The sequence below is a fragment of the Ranitomeya imitator genome, chromosome 5, assembly GCF_032444005.1.
Source record: "Ranitomeya imitator isolate aRanImi1 chromosome 5, aRanImi1.pri, whole genome shotgun sequence".
Lineage (NCBI taxonomy): Eukaryota > Metazoa > Chordata > Amphibia > Anura > Dendrobatidae > Ranitomeya > Ranitomeya imitator.
Window position 1 is genome coordinate 346,618,303 of NC_091286.1, and position 15,594 is coordinate 346,633,896.

At 44.3% G+C, this 15,594-nt stretch overlaps 1 protein-coding gene across 2 annotated transcripts in view; it reads left to right on the plus strand.

Annotated features, from left to right (window-relative positions):
- The first annotated feature begins 10,162 nt into the window (after positions 1–10,162).
- Positions 10,163–15,594, plus strand: part of IBTK (inhibitor of Bruton tyrosine kinase) — a 139,773-nt gene continuing 134,341 nt past the window's right edge. The window contains exon 1 of one of the 2 annotated variants that reach the window (XM_069726448.1): positions 10,163–10,390. The gene's annotated coding sequence lies outside the window, so the exon portion shown is untranslated. The remainder of the gene's footprint in view (positions 10,391–15,594) is intronic. The other variant, XM_069726446.1, reaches the window with a different exon arrangement.

Below are 15,594 nucleotides of genomic sequence, written 5' to 3' on the forward strand. Positions count from 1 at the left end.
AGGGACCCATGCCCAATAGCTGTGCCTATACCCCCAGCTAGCCAGACTTCCAACGCGTCCTACCCTCAGCCAAAAGAGACTTCGTCACCAGGTAATGACCAGGATAGAGTATGGACCTTTGCTCTGCTCACCACCACCACCACAGAGGCACCGCTTAGTCCCATCCTTGCGGTGTCTGCTGAGGACCGGCCCGTGCCCATGGCTATGTCCGCTGGACTGTGTGCTTCTACTGCGACCTTGCTCACTGAACTTTCTGCTTCTTCTGTGCCGCCGACCATCACCCCTGCCTCACCGTGCGCACGGAACAGGAGATCGCATGCCAAAGAACCCAGAGGATTCGTTGTCGCAAGGAGAAAGTGCATCGCTCATCTGCAGGACCGGATCGGAGATATCTCCCGCCGTCGGAGGCATCACCGAGGGATCTTCCAGCCACCTTCCTCCAGCACACAGAGACTGATAAGTTAACCTGTTATATTCATATGCATTTGACTTTCCTCATCCTCCTGTCTTGTACCATTACTGTTCCTATACATAAAGAACTGTTAACGCACCTGCTAGCATCCTACAGAGCCACTCTGGGGAGATCTCAAGTGCACAGTTCATGCTAGACAGCCCAGGAATTTACAGGAACTGGAGGCTTTTTGCCAAGAAGAGTGGGCAGCTTTACCATCTGAGAAATAAAGAACCTCATCCTCGACTACCACAAACGACATCAAGCTGTCATTGATGTTGGAGGGGGCAATACACAGTATTAAGAAATGGGGTATGTGAACTTTTTATCAGGGTCATTTGGATGTTTTGGGTTGTCATTATGATTTAAAAAGAGAAAACACAATAGTTTGACAATAAATGGGTTTACCCAACCACTAACGGTGAATGGAGAAAAAGTTTGGTGTTATCATTCATATTCTCTGAAAAAAGGCAAAGAAAGGAAAAATTCTGCTGGGGTATGTAAACTTTGAGCACAACTGTATAGTCTTTGACCAATATAAAAGAATTAGAAAAAAAATGCATTTTAGATTCTGATTTTAAACCACAAGCAGATATTCTATAATCACGTTTTTCCTAACTCAGCTATCCCAATGAATTAGTACATAGACCATTTTGATAAAGGAAAGATATTTATATCTTGGTACCGTGTTAGCCAGTGGATAGAAAAATATTTAGAATTGAGAGTCCTCAGTGGTTGATACCTTTTAATGGCTAACTGAAAAGATGGTAACAAATTGCAAGCTTTCAAGACTACTCAGGTCTCTTCATCAGGCATAGAATAATAGAAATTCTGAAGAATCACATATTTATGCTCAACACAGCACAGAAAAATGCCATAGATAAGACAGGTGACGTGAAGCAGAACTACCATTATGTGAGTGATAAACAGATATGTCCATAAATATTGAAACAGTTCATAGATAAGGAGTATGAATGTTTTATTGTCCTCTGATTGGGGTCTGGTTCTATGTTATGATGACCCCACATGGTCTGAGGAGAAAATTCCTTAATTGATGTAAAAAGACATAAATCCATGCGAGACATTCATTCCTGCACTGAGTGTGTCAAAGGTCATCATCAGCTTATATTCCCAGACTCTTCTGTCTCTCGTAGATTTGATGTTACCTTTTAATACAAGTAATTTCATGTCCATAATGCTATGATGAGGGAGACAAAAATATATTGCCACAGGTAAATCCATTCTTTTTTCTTGTATGGCGATGAGAGTTCATCCTTGTTGTTACACCCGGTCTGTTTACTGTACCTCCAGGGGGTCTCCATCAGGACTCTCGCTTTGTGCCGGCTTCACGCTGTCTGGACGCAGCCCCCACCCCTCCTTCCTCTCCTGCTTCCTGGCGTGCGGCCAGCGGGTTCCCTGGCAGGGTTCTTAGGTCGCATGCGCGCTCGCTCCCGGTCTCTTAAAGAGACAGTGTGCATTTTCCAAATGTTGCCTCTAACCAATGGCGTGTGTTTGTCTATTATTTATAGCCCTTCCACCATAGGGAGGGCGCCGGAGCAACTAGTATCTACTGTTTCTAACTTCCGGTTCCTGTTGTTCTGCGCTTCTGTTTCTGAAGTATCTGCATGGAACTCCGCTTATTCTGTCTGTTTCCACAGATCTTCTGCTACCAGTTACCCGGCTAATCTGGACTGCCTCCGCAGTATCTACGCTTGACCCGTCTAGTCCTGCCAGTCCTCCAGCCTCACTTCCGGACCACGCCAGTACCACCGGCACCAGCTTCTATACCCGGTATCCTCCAGTCAACTCTGCAATACCCGCTAACCTTGCTGGCCCGTCTTTCCGCTGGGATAGCCGCCACGAGTACGGGGTTTAACTGAAGGTAGCACCCGTGTCCTCCAGGCACTCCATTCTGTCCCTGTTCAAGGGGACTTACTACGCGTGTCTGGGGCTCACGCAGTAATGCCCCCTTCGGAGCCCCCCGGACTGTGGTCTAGTGGTTCCACATCAAACCTTAATAAATACGAATGTGAACTTCTACATCTGTGCCTCCGTTTCCATTCATTACACTTGTTCTCAGTTTCTGCCCTGTCTCCCCTACATACAGACCCCCAGTTGGACATTTAGTACAAATAATTAGGTACACCACATTAGATGTGATGCAGCTGAAAGTTCCTAGGTTCTTGTAGTTCTGATGTGAGTTGGGGATCTTTATCTTGTCCGTGGTCATTATAAACGGACAGGTTTTACATTTTTTCTGGTTGCAAGGAAAGGTTCCTGCAGCTGTTGGAGAGGACAGGGAGCTTCTGACAATTATGCTTCTTAGATTTGGGGGCTGCCTAAAACACAGTAGTGGGGGGTCTGGAAAAAGGGATTGTAAGCGCGCATGTTTTTGTAGTAAAGGTTGTAATTTCCGTGCAGCTCCCCTTAGCACCTCCAGATTTGGATTGTAGGTGACTACTAGAGGCACCCGATTATTTTCTCCTTTAGCTTTGTAATGTAGCAGGTGATTCCTTGATATTCTGGTGGCTCTTGTAATCTGGTTTTCAATTGTTCTTGGATTGTAGCCTTGATTCAAAAAGGTCTTTCTGAGGCAACCAAGGTGTTCATACCTATCCATGGGGTTGGAACATATACGATTGTATCTGATGGCTTGGCTGTAGACAATAGAGTTTTTTATGTGTTTTGGATGGAAACTGTTTTAATTAGATTTAAATATAGTACCAGGGAAGAAAAATCAAAGTGTATATCATGTAATCCCTTTTAAAAATATCTTTAATGAAAAAAGTATTAAAAATACCCTCCCAGTGCAAATCACACAGTATATATATGGTCTAGCATAACCTACAAAAGCCCTAAACTTGCCTGCTATCCCTTCCTATTAGCAGGGTTTGGCGCCCTAAGAGAAACGATTTTTTGGCGCCCCCACTCCTCGGCGGCTGTCCCAAACTAGCCCTAATAATTCCCTAATGTACTATAGGCGGGAAAACAGCAAGCAAATAAAAGAGATGAAGGGATAGTACTTATTATTAAAAAGACATAGGTTATGTGCCATTTGACACCCTTATATATAGATAATGCGTACTAGGTAGCTTATACAGGACCCATATAGCATAGATTCACCTCACGGACCCTTCACAGCTAGTCAGAACCTGCACGCCAAAACCAAGGGGCCATATGTCTAGCCTATCAACACAGTTTATACATAATAAATTTGCCACATTGACTGCAAAAAAGCAAATGGCTATACAATTCGTGGCTATAAAGAACAGATAAAAAAATAAATATACACAGTTGGGGTTTAGCCCAAACTTAGCTTCCAGCCTCGACGCGTTTCCCCGTCATTACGGTTCATCAGGAGGCACACAATGCAGAGCCAGTCAATAGATATGAGGTGTCATGATGAGAGGACAGACCTGATGGAATGGAATGGAAACTATCCCATTTAAGGTATGTTGGATGGTCGATTGGCTTCTGATACAGGGATGTCTCTCTTTCATTGTTCTGCAGCTTAATGATGGTGTCCAAAAAGTTAATTTCAGTGCAGGAGTAGTTCAGTGTTAAGTTGATGGTACGATAAAATTGATTAAACTGATCATGGAACGTCTTTAGCTGTGGCTCAGACTCCGTCCAGATGATTAAAATATCTTCAATATAGCAGTAGTAGGCCAGAGGCCTGATGGGACATGAGGACAAAAAGTCACTTTCAAGCTTGGCCATGAAAAGATTTGCATACTGTGGGGCCACTTTACTTCCCATTGCTGTGCCAATTCGTAATATGATACAGGATCATTGGCATATACTCCTCATGACCCTATTTTAGGTAAATACCATCCCCCCAAAAATGCTATTACTTTTAGAACAGCCCCCTATCATAGGAAATCTAGTAGCTCCTAGTAGGTTGAGATTACTCAATAATAATACTAATAGTACTGTCCCTTTAATATCAAATCGACCTTAAGAGGTTTTCAAATGCAGTACACAAAACTGTTTATGTTGTTTTTCTGTATCTCACAAAAAACACATTTTGTTCCGTTGAAGAAAAAATGCCAATAAAAAGCTGTATGACATGTCTTTTGTTATGCTCTCCAACATACTTTTAACCCTCTAGTTGGAGAATTCAGTGATTTTTCACAAAACCTGAAAAAGTAAAAAAAATCTACTACCCGACCAAGCCAAAAATGGCTTATTTTCAGCTTAAAATTTTTTTTCCCACAAATTCAAAACACACTATACCCCCTCTTTGGGGACTCTTTTGGTATGCTCTCCAACTTTTTTGGTATGCTCTCCAACATATTTTTAACCCTCTAGATGTAGAAGTAGGAGAATTGAGTGATTCTTCACAAAACTTGAAAGTCAAAAAAATCGAATACCCAGCCAAGCCAAAAATGGCTTATTTTCAGCCCAAAACTTTTTCCCACAAATTCAAAACACACTATACCCCCTATTTGGGGACTCTTTTGGTATGCGCTCCAACATATTTTTAACCCTCTAGTTGGAGAATTCAGTGATTTTTCACAAAACCTAAAAAAGTAAAAAAATCTAATACCCAGCCAAGCCAAAAATGGATTATTTTCAGCCAAAATTTTTTTTTCCACAAATTCAAAGCACACTATACCCCCTCTTTGGGGGACTCTTTTGGTATGTTCTCCAACATATTTTTAACCCTCTAGATGTAAAAGTAGAAAAATTAAGTGATTTTTCACAAAACCTGAAAAAGTAAAAAAATGTAATACCCGGCCAAACCAAAAATGGGGCTTATTTTCAGGGGAATTTTTTTTCCACAAATTAAAAACACACTATACCCCCTCTTTGGGGACTCTTTTGGAATGCTCTCCAACATATTTTTAACCCTCTAGATATATAAGTAGGACAATTCAGTGATTTTTCACAAAACCTGAAAAAGTCAAAAAATCTAATACCCGGCCAAGCCAAAAATGGCTTATTTTCAGCCAAAGATTTTTTTCCCACAAATTCAAAGCACACTATACCCCCTCTTTGGGAACTCTTTTGTTATGCTCTCCAACATATTTTTAATCCTCTAGTTGGAGAATTCAGAGATTTTTCACAAAACCTGAAAAACTCAAAAAATCTAATACCAGATCAAGCCAAAAATGGCTTATTTTCATTGAAAAAATGTTTTTCCCACAAATTCAAAACACACTATACCCCCTCTTTGGAGACTCTTTTGGTATGCGCTCCAACATATTTTTAACCCTCGAGATATAGAAGAAGGAGAATGAAGTGATTTTTCACAAAAACAAAACCTGAAAAAGTAAAAAAATCTAATACCCGGCCAAGCCAAAAATGGCTTATTTTCAGCCAAAAAAATGTTTTTCCATAAATTAATTAATTAATTAAGCACAAAATTATACATCTTATTTGCTCTACCCAAGTGCAAGGTGATCGATGGCTTTGGGGAATTAGACGTGGTTGTAAGTATGGTGAAATTAAGAATATTAAAATACTTTTTTCTGGCTGTGTCTTTACTTAACCCTTTCGCTACTATAGGATTGGTAATGGATAGGTGTCTTATTGACGCCTCTCCATTACTAACCGGGCTTAATGTCACCTTACAATCAAAGGTGACATTAACCCCTTATTACCCCTTATGCCACCGCTACAGGGCAGTGGGAAGAGGGAAGCTAAGTGCCGGAATTGGTGCATCTTACAGATGCGCCTTTCTGGGGCACCTGGGAGCTGGTGTTTGTAGCCAGGGGGCAATATCCATGGCCCCTCTCTAGGCTACGAATATCAGCCCGCATCTGTCTACATAGCCTTTCTGGCTATTATTTATAGGGGGACCCCCACGTAAAAAAATGTTGGGGTCCCCTATTTTTAATAGCCAGTAAAGGCTAAATATACAGCTGCGGACTGAGATTCATAGCCTGGAAGATCCTTGGGTATTAACCCCTTTCCAGGCTATAAACATTGGCCCCCGGCCGCCGGTTTTCCCTCTCTGGCGTAGAAAATTGCGTGGGAGCCATTTTTTTTTTTAAATTAAACAGATAATGCGTTTAAGGCCGGGGACACACTTAGTAACATAGTAACATAGTAACATAGTTATTAAGGTTGAAGGAAGACTTTAAGTCCATCTAGTTCAACCCATAGCCTAACCTAACATGCCCTAACATGTTGATCCAGAGGAAGATTTGTGAGAAACTCGCACGGGTCTTGCACCTTGATACTCGTCACTGCTGCCGGCACGCGTGACCGGAACATGTGGCTGCATGTATTTCTATGCAGGTGAACGCTCCGGTCCCAGTGCCGGGTATTGAGGTGCGAAACTCGTGCGAGTTTGTCGCAAGTGTGACCCCGGCCTAACGCAGATTTTATGTGTGTGTGTCTTTATTTAGCTCTTTAGTACATTTTATTATGTTTATTAGTAAACATCGGTCTTGCCATTATCTATCCATATATCTATAGATATACAGTGGGGCACAAAAGTATTTAGTCAGTCAGCAATAGTGCAAGTTCCACCACTTAAAAAGATGAGAGGCGTCTGTAATTTACATCATAGGTAGACCTCAACTATGGGAGACAAACTGAGAAAAAAAAATCCAGAAAATCACATTGTCTGTTTTTTTATCATTTTTTTGCATATTATGGTGGAAAATAAGTATTTGGTCAGAAACAAACAATCAAGATTTCTGGCTCTCACAGACCTGTAACTTCTCCTTTAAGAGTCTCCTCTTTCCTCCACTCATTACCTGTAGTAATGGCACCTGTTTAAACTTGTTATCAGTATAAAAAGACACCTGTGCACACCCTCAAACAGTCTGACTCCAAACTCCACTATGGTGAAGACCAAAGAGCTGTCAAAGGACACCAGAAACAAAATTGTAGCCCTGCACCAGGCTGGGAAGACTGAATCTGCAATAGCCAACCAGCTTGGAGTGAAGAAATCAACAGTGGGAGCAATAATTAGAAAATGGAAGACATACAAGACCACTGATAATCTCCCTCGATCTGGGGCTCCACGCAAAATCCCACCCCGTGGGGTCAGAATGATCACAAGAACGGTGAGCAAAAATCCCAGAACCATGCGGGGGGACCTAGTGAATGAACTGCAGAGAGCTGGGACCAATGTAACAAGGCCTACCATAAGTAACACACTACGCCACCATGGACTCAGATCCTGCAGTGCCAGACGTGTCCCACTGCTTAAGCCAGTACATGTCCGGGCCCGTCTGAAGTTTGCTAGAGAGCATTTGGATGATCCAGAGGAGTTTTGGGAGAATGTCCTATGGTCTGATGAAACCAAACTGGAACTGTTTGGTAGAAACACAACTTGTCATGTTTGGAGGAAAAAGAATACTGAGTTGCATCCATCAAACACCATACCTACTGTAAAGCATGGTGGTGGAAACATCATGCTTTGGGGCTGTTTCTCTGCAAAGGGGCCAGGACGACTGATCCGGGTACATGAAAGAATGAATGGGGCCATGTATCGTGAGATTTTGAGTGCAAACCTCCTTCCATCAGCAAGGGCATTGAAGATGAAACGTGGCTGGGTCTTTCAACATGACAATGATCCAAAGCACACCACCAGGGCAACGAAGGAGTGGCTTCGTAAGAAGCATTTCAAGGTCCTGGAGTGACCTAGCCAGTCTCCAGATCTCAACCCTATAGAAAACCTTTGGAGGGAGTTGAAAGTCCGTGTTGCCAAGCGAAAAGCCAAAAACATCACTGCTCTAGAGGAGATCTGCATGGAGGAATGGGCCAACATACCAACAACAGTGTGTGGCAACCTTGTGAAGACTTACAGAAAACGTTTGACCTCTGTCATTGCCAACAAAGGATATATTACAAAGTATTGAGATGAAATTTTGTTTCTGACCAAATACTTATTTTCCACCATAATATGCAAATAAAATGATAAAAAAACAGACAATGTGATTTTCTGGATTTTTATTTCTCAGTTTGTCTCCCATAGTTGAGGTCTACCTATGATGTAAATTACAGACGCCTCTCATCTTTTTAAGTGGTGGAACTTGCACTATTGCTGACTGACTAAATACTTTTTTGCCCCACTGTATCTATCTATAGATATAAAAAAAAGAAGAAAAATTGGAGCTATTTAATCAGCCCAGAAAGCGATGTTTCGGTCCCAACAGGAACCTTTCTCAAGGTTGGGACAGAAACGTCGCTTTCTGGGCTGATTAAATAGCTCTTTTTCACTACAAAACGGTGTGCTGCCTCCAATTTTTCTTTTTTATAATTGAGGTTTGGCATTTGCCTGGGGGGCTTTGCACTCAGACTCTTTCTTTGTGCTGCTCTAATTCTCTTTTTATCTATAGATATATCTATCCATCTATCTATAGGTATATCTATAGGTATAGTCTTTGAAATAGCTACATGGGCATATACATTGATGCGGACCCCTTACTCACTCCCTATGGAACTTGCGGACATGTGCGGCACTTGAAGTTTTGCACTTGCGGTGAAACAAAAAAAAACACTGCCAGCAGCGTTTTTTTTTTTGCTGTTGCTGCAAGTACCGCATTTGTGGGATCGCGGGAAAACCGCAAGTGCCGCACATGTCTGCAAGTCCCATAGGGAATGAATGAGGCCGAACGCAGTATTGCCATAAGCGATCCGTTATGCGGCAGATGTAGAGAAACTGCCGAATGGCAAAAATCGCCTAAGGCTACTTTCACACATCAGGCTTTTTGTTTCAGGCAGAGTCCGGCTAATGTTTCAAAAAACGGATCCGTTACAAATAGTGTAAAAACTGATGCAACAGATCCATTTTTCTGCCGGATCCAGTTTTAATTTTTAACATGGAGTTTACATTGACTTCCTGAAAAAAAAAAAAACCAGGGAGAGAGGGAGAGAGACCTCAGAACGGAAAATCTGCATGATTTCAATGAGAAATGCTTGGAAAACCGGATTCGGAGGCCGGATTCAATGTTTAACATCTCCATTTCACACGTTTTTGGCCGGTTTTGTCACTGTGCGCTTTTTTTGTCGGACGAAAAAACGTTCATCTGGACGTTTTCTCCATCCGCCGGAAATGACTATTTGGACGGATCCAGAAAAACCGGATGAAACGTGAGGCCATCAGGCGCAATCCGGCGCTAATACAAGACTATGGGAAAAAAACGGATCCGGCGTAACAGAAAAAAAAATTGGATCTGAACCTCAAAACCTAGCATCAGTCTCCTATCAATCCACCAAAAGGCGTCTCAAACTGCTATAACAAGGTGTTATATCTCACCTGGCTAGCAAATTTAAACAAGAAAATTGTTATGATAAAACTTTAGAAAAAAAACTGCTAAAAAGTTTAAGCCAAAAAGGTGATGTTTGCAGTCATAACCATGTGCACAAAAGGTTATTTGTGGGACGTAGCGGTAGTCTACTAACAACTGATCGTACTGTTGCATTAAACAGAAGCTACCACTAGGTGGTGCTCTCACGAGAAGTAATATCGATGCTCCAGCGCCTCACTGTGGGGAGAACAGGAATATGCAATGTAATGAATGCTATAAGCAGAAATGACGTCGAAGGGCAGCTCCGCCTTCAATATCAGGCGTGACCGCCATTATCCCAGTCAGTTCTCGCAACCGAATGTACGTCATCACGTTCTGCCGTCTGTACAGTGTACAGTTGTGGGTGGTGGGAGGGATTAACTTCCGGAATCTAAATTTGGTTTTGATTGGCACTGCAATTGACCAATGAAAGAAGAACTAGTGGGACGTTTCTACCAATAGTCGGAGGAGTAGCATACTTCGTGCCAGACGATTGGTGCTGGGGTTTTGTATATCGTTTCTCACCTAGTTTTAGAGACTAGCAGCAGCCAATGGTGTGGTCGCTTACTGCCGGCGATCTAGAGCTGAGGCTGCCGGCTGCTGTGCTGTGTGTCTGCTCATCATGAAGATCGTATTGTGTGTCGTGTCCCCATCTGCCCCCAGATCTTCAGTCTTCAACTAGCGACCGGTGAGAGGCACCTGCCATATAGTACAGCCTGGTATAGGGGGCGTCATATGCCACACAGGGGTCACCTCATACATGGGACACAGCCTGGTATAGGGGGCGTCACATGCCACACGGGGTCACCTCATACATGGGACACAGCCTGGTATAGGGGGCGTCATATGCCACACAGGGGTCACCTCATACATGGGACACAGCCTGGTATAGGGGGCGTCATCTGCCACACAGGGGTCACCTCATACATGGGACACAGCCTGGTATAGGGGGCGTCACATGCCACACGGGGTCACCTCATACATGGGACACAGCCTGGTATAGGGGGCGTCATATGCCACACAGGGGTCACCTCATACATGGGACACAGCCTGGTATAGGGGGCGTCATATACCACACAGGGGGTCACCTCATACATGGGACACAGCCTGGTATAGGGGGCGTCATATGCCACACAGGGGTCACCTCATACATGGGACACAGCCTAGTATAGGGGGCGTCATATACCACACAGGGGTCACCTCATACATGGGACACAGCCTGGTATAGGGGGCGTCATATACCACACAGGGGTCACCTCATACATGGGACACAGCCTGGTATAGGGGGCGTCATATACCACACAGGGGTCACCTCATACATGGGACACAGCCTGGTATAGGGGGCGTCATATACCACACAGGGGGTCTCCGCATACATGGGACACAGCCTGGTATAGGGGGCGTCATATGCCACACAGGGGTCACCTCATACATGGGACACAGCCTAGTATAGGGGGCGTCATATACCACACAGGGGGTCTCCGCATACATGGGACACAGCCTGGTATAGGGGGCGTCACATGCCACACGGGGTCACCTCATACATGGGACACAGCCTGGTATAGGGGGCGTCATATGCCACACAGGGGGTCTCCGCATACATGGGACACAGCCTGGTATAGGGGGCGTCATATGCCACACAGGGGGTCTCCGCATACATGGGACACAGCCTGGTATAGGGGGCGTCATATGCCACACGGGGTCACCTCATACATGGGACACAGCCTGGTATAGGGGGCGTCACATGCCACACGGGGTCACCTCATACATGGGACACAGCCTGGTATAGGGGGCGTCACATGCCACACGGGGTCACCTCATACATGGGACACAGCCTGGTATAGGGGGCGTCATATGCCACACAGGGGGTCTCCGCATACATGGGACACAGCCTGGTATAGGGGGCGTCATCTGCCACACAGGGGGTCACCTCATACATGGGACACAGCCTAGTATAGGGGGCGTCATCTGCCACACAGGGGTCACCGCATACATGGGACACAGCCTGGTATAGGGGGTGTCATATGCCACACAGGGGGTCACCTCATACATGGGACACAGCCTAGTATAGGGGGCGTCATCTGCCACACAGGGGTCACCGCATACATGGGACACAGCCTAGTATAGGGGGCGTCATCTGCCACATTGGTGGTCACAGTATACATGGGACACAGCCTAGTATAGGGGGCGTCATCAGTAGAGTTGGGCAAATGTACTCGGGTCAGTTGGTAAGCTATAGCGCTAACTGCAGAGGAGCCCTGGATACCTAGAGTGCTCCTGCTGCTCAGCCGGCCGATCAGTGCCGCAGCTGCATATGTGTGCGTCTGTGTGACTGGCATGACACATTCATGCAGATCCCAGCAGGCTCTCCATGCGTTATGCCTGTCACACAGCCGCGAGACATGCAGCTGCAGAGCTGATCAGCAGGAGCACTCCAGGTATCCAGGGATCCTCTGCAGATTAGCGCTATAGCTTACCGAATAAGCGTGGACCCGAGTACATTTGCTCAACTCTAGTCATCAGTTACATAGGTGGTCACCTTCCTACATGGTAGGGATACAGCTTTGTAGACCGGCTGTTAACAGCCACATACAGGTCATTCTCACAAAATTTAGAATATCATCAAAAAGTTATTTTATTTCAGTTCTTCAATACAAAAAGTGAAACTCCTATATTAGAAACACTTGAAATAGATCACTCTGTAATGACTATATAATATGAGTCTCACTTTTTGTATTGAAGAACTGAAATAACTTGCGGTAACTCTTTGATGATCTTCTAATTTTGTGAGAAGCACGTGTAGGTCCTGCAGAGGTGATCAGCTTCCTACATGGCAGGGACAATGTCCTTGGCTTAGAATACTCTAGAGCAGGGGTCCCCAACTCCAGTCCTCAAGGCCCACCAACATGTCATGTTTTCAGGATTTCCTTAGTCTTGCCCAGGTAATAATTGCATCACCTGTGCAATGCAAAGGAAATCCTGAAAACATGACCTGTTGGTGGGCCTTGAGGACTGGAGTTGGGGACCTCTGCTCTAGAGCTTGTGTTCAGATGGGGCGGATATGCTGGCGATTTGTGTATAAACTCTGCCCTATTTGTGATCACTATGAGGACTGATATGGTGGCGCGCGGCTGATGTCATCTTTTTGTCTAGGAGAAATTAACCATATCACGCCTAGGCATACAATTTTTGTGGCATCACTTGGAGTGTTGTGGTTGATTTTTAGTGACTTCAGCCCCCTCACTGACCTGATTGTGCCCAACCACATTTGGTGATATTTCTGTGTCTATAACGCACTGTTTACACCATATTGTGCCCTTATTCTCCTGAAACAGGTCAGCATGGTCTTCAGTTCTGTGACATGAGGATTTATATCTGCACTATGCAAAAAAAGACCCCGACCCGAAACTGTAATGTATGAGACGCTGCAAACCCTACTTTAAATTGTAGGAATATTACCACCCCTGGCCATGTGTTAGCACACGGTGGACGGCATTGTTTTGGTGGACGTTGAACTCCTTGTAGACACCTAATATTCTCCAGTAGGATTGTCCTGGGACATAACTTATCTGGACGTTTTGCAAATGGACAACAATTCAGTTTGCTAACATACCTTTATTATGAGATGGGCACTGATGGAGACGGGGTTAGCCTGTTAGCCAGCCCCCTTCATCACATATCTATTGTCTCAAAGGTAGTGTGAAAGTTGGGTTCCTGGACCTCAGGACGAACTTTGAAATCCAAACAGTAGCGCCGCTTGCATAATCAAAGTTCAATTTTCTTGTTTGAAAACATCCAAATCACTTTCTATGTCCCAGGAATAAATACCCCCTTTAATAATTTCTAATAGGGGGTCTATTATCTCTTTTGATAATCAATTCATCTACTGCAGAACTTCTGTTTGAAGAGTAATGGGCACTTCCTCCATCTTGCTTTAACTGAGTGATATGAACCCCTCTGATTCTTTTCTTAACGAAGTTCTGCAGAAGCTGTATTTTTGTTTTGTAGCAGATGGGGTACAATATCGTTAAAAATTTATTGCAAATGAAGCACAAATCATGATTTTTTTTTTCAAGGGTATTATCATTGTGTGATTTTTAATTTATTTATTTTTATGTTGAATAACTGCCTCAGGCCATGGTTACACGTTCAGTATTTGGTCAGTATTTTACCTCAGATTTGGTCAGTATTTTACCTCAGTATTTATAAGCCAAAACAAGAAGAGGAACCAATCAGGAAAAGTAGAATAGAAACACGTCACCATTTCTCACCCACTCCTGGTTTTGGCTTATAAATACTGAGGTAAAATACTGACCAAATACTGAACATGTGACCGTGGACTAAATGAGCTGCAGATCAGTGGGGTTCCTGAGACCCCCAACAATCACGGAATGCTCACAAATTCTAATTTTTAATAGTTGCAGAACTCCGCTCCTGCATGACCTCACAGACCAAGCGGTGTAGCGGCTGATTAGTGAGTGCTTGCGTGCAATTTTCTGCGAGATCGGGGAAGGCTCTGGACCCTGTCCTCCAAATATCGACAGCTCATTTAGAGAGTTGTAACATGTAAAAAAAAAAAAAATAGGTGCCCTTTGAAGAGAGGGGTAGCATTACATGCCAGTCAATCAGTGATTGGCACAGGAGCAGAAAGTGGTGTGTGATAGAAGGCGGGCATGAGTAGTGCCTCAGTAGTTTGAGACCTCTTACTTTAGATTGTGAAGTGTATACCAATATTTATAGCTATGTCCATATTTAGTTTGTGAATAGACTAGCAGAGGTTTTTTGGAAAGTATATATTATTGCCTTCTGTTACATGGTTTACACCAGGGATCCCCAACCTGTAGCTTGGGAGCCACATGTGGCTCGCGGTCCCATGAACCGTGGCTCGTGGCTGTCTGCCAGCTTGGTGCATTAGCTCCAGTTCTAGCAAACAGATATGAAGAGCACATCTGAAAATGGTGAATTTTGTGAGCAGCCCTGCACAGAAGAGCAGATCTGGATGCACATATAATGGTCTTGGGGTATGTTTCCACGGTCAGGAAACGCTGCGTGTTTGACTCTGCATAGAGCCACAGCATCAAACGCGCAGCGTCCAGATGTTACAGCATAGTGGAGGGGATTTCATGAAATCCCGTCTCCACTATGCATTAAAAGACGCATGCGGCAGACCTGCGAAAACACACATGCAGCGCGTCTTTTAAGAACGCAGCATGTCCTTACAATGCTGAAACAACGCAAGAACAGCGCAGGTGACCTGCCAGTGACCTCAGGTGCAGATTTGGTCAGGATTTTACCTGCGTAAAATCCTGACCAAATCCTGATGCAATCTTGAACGTGGACACATACTCTCAGGGGTTTTGACATGATTTAATTATGGTACACTGGAGACAAGATGACACCACCTGTCAGAGGAGATGTTTGAACCTGGATGTGACAGTGTGTTGGGAGTGCTTTATAGGAGAATACTGAATGGGGGGTATTGTAGGAACCCCTGAATCTCTGCTTTGGGGTGATTGATTTTTGAGGAAAAGCTTTGGTTACCATTATTCCTGTAATGGGGGCTTTAGTTGCCACTATTGTGAGGGGGGCGGGAGCTGAATGTGGCTCGCGACCCTCTCTGAGACAGAGACGTAGCTAGGGTGTTGGTTCAGGGTGGGCGAAGCATTTATGAGTGGGCCCCTAACCAGGTATCCTTGATGACAGCTTGGTGATGCGCTCTAATAGTGGAGGAGAACCTCAGCAGATGACCGCGCTTATTACTAAAGATAATCTCTATACAAAGACCAACATGGATATTGCCGCCATATGGTCAGTGGTAGATACTAGTCCTACAGAGCATAGATTACAGCGCAGTTACAGATAATAACTTACCGCTGATGTTCTTTATGATGG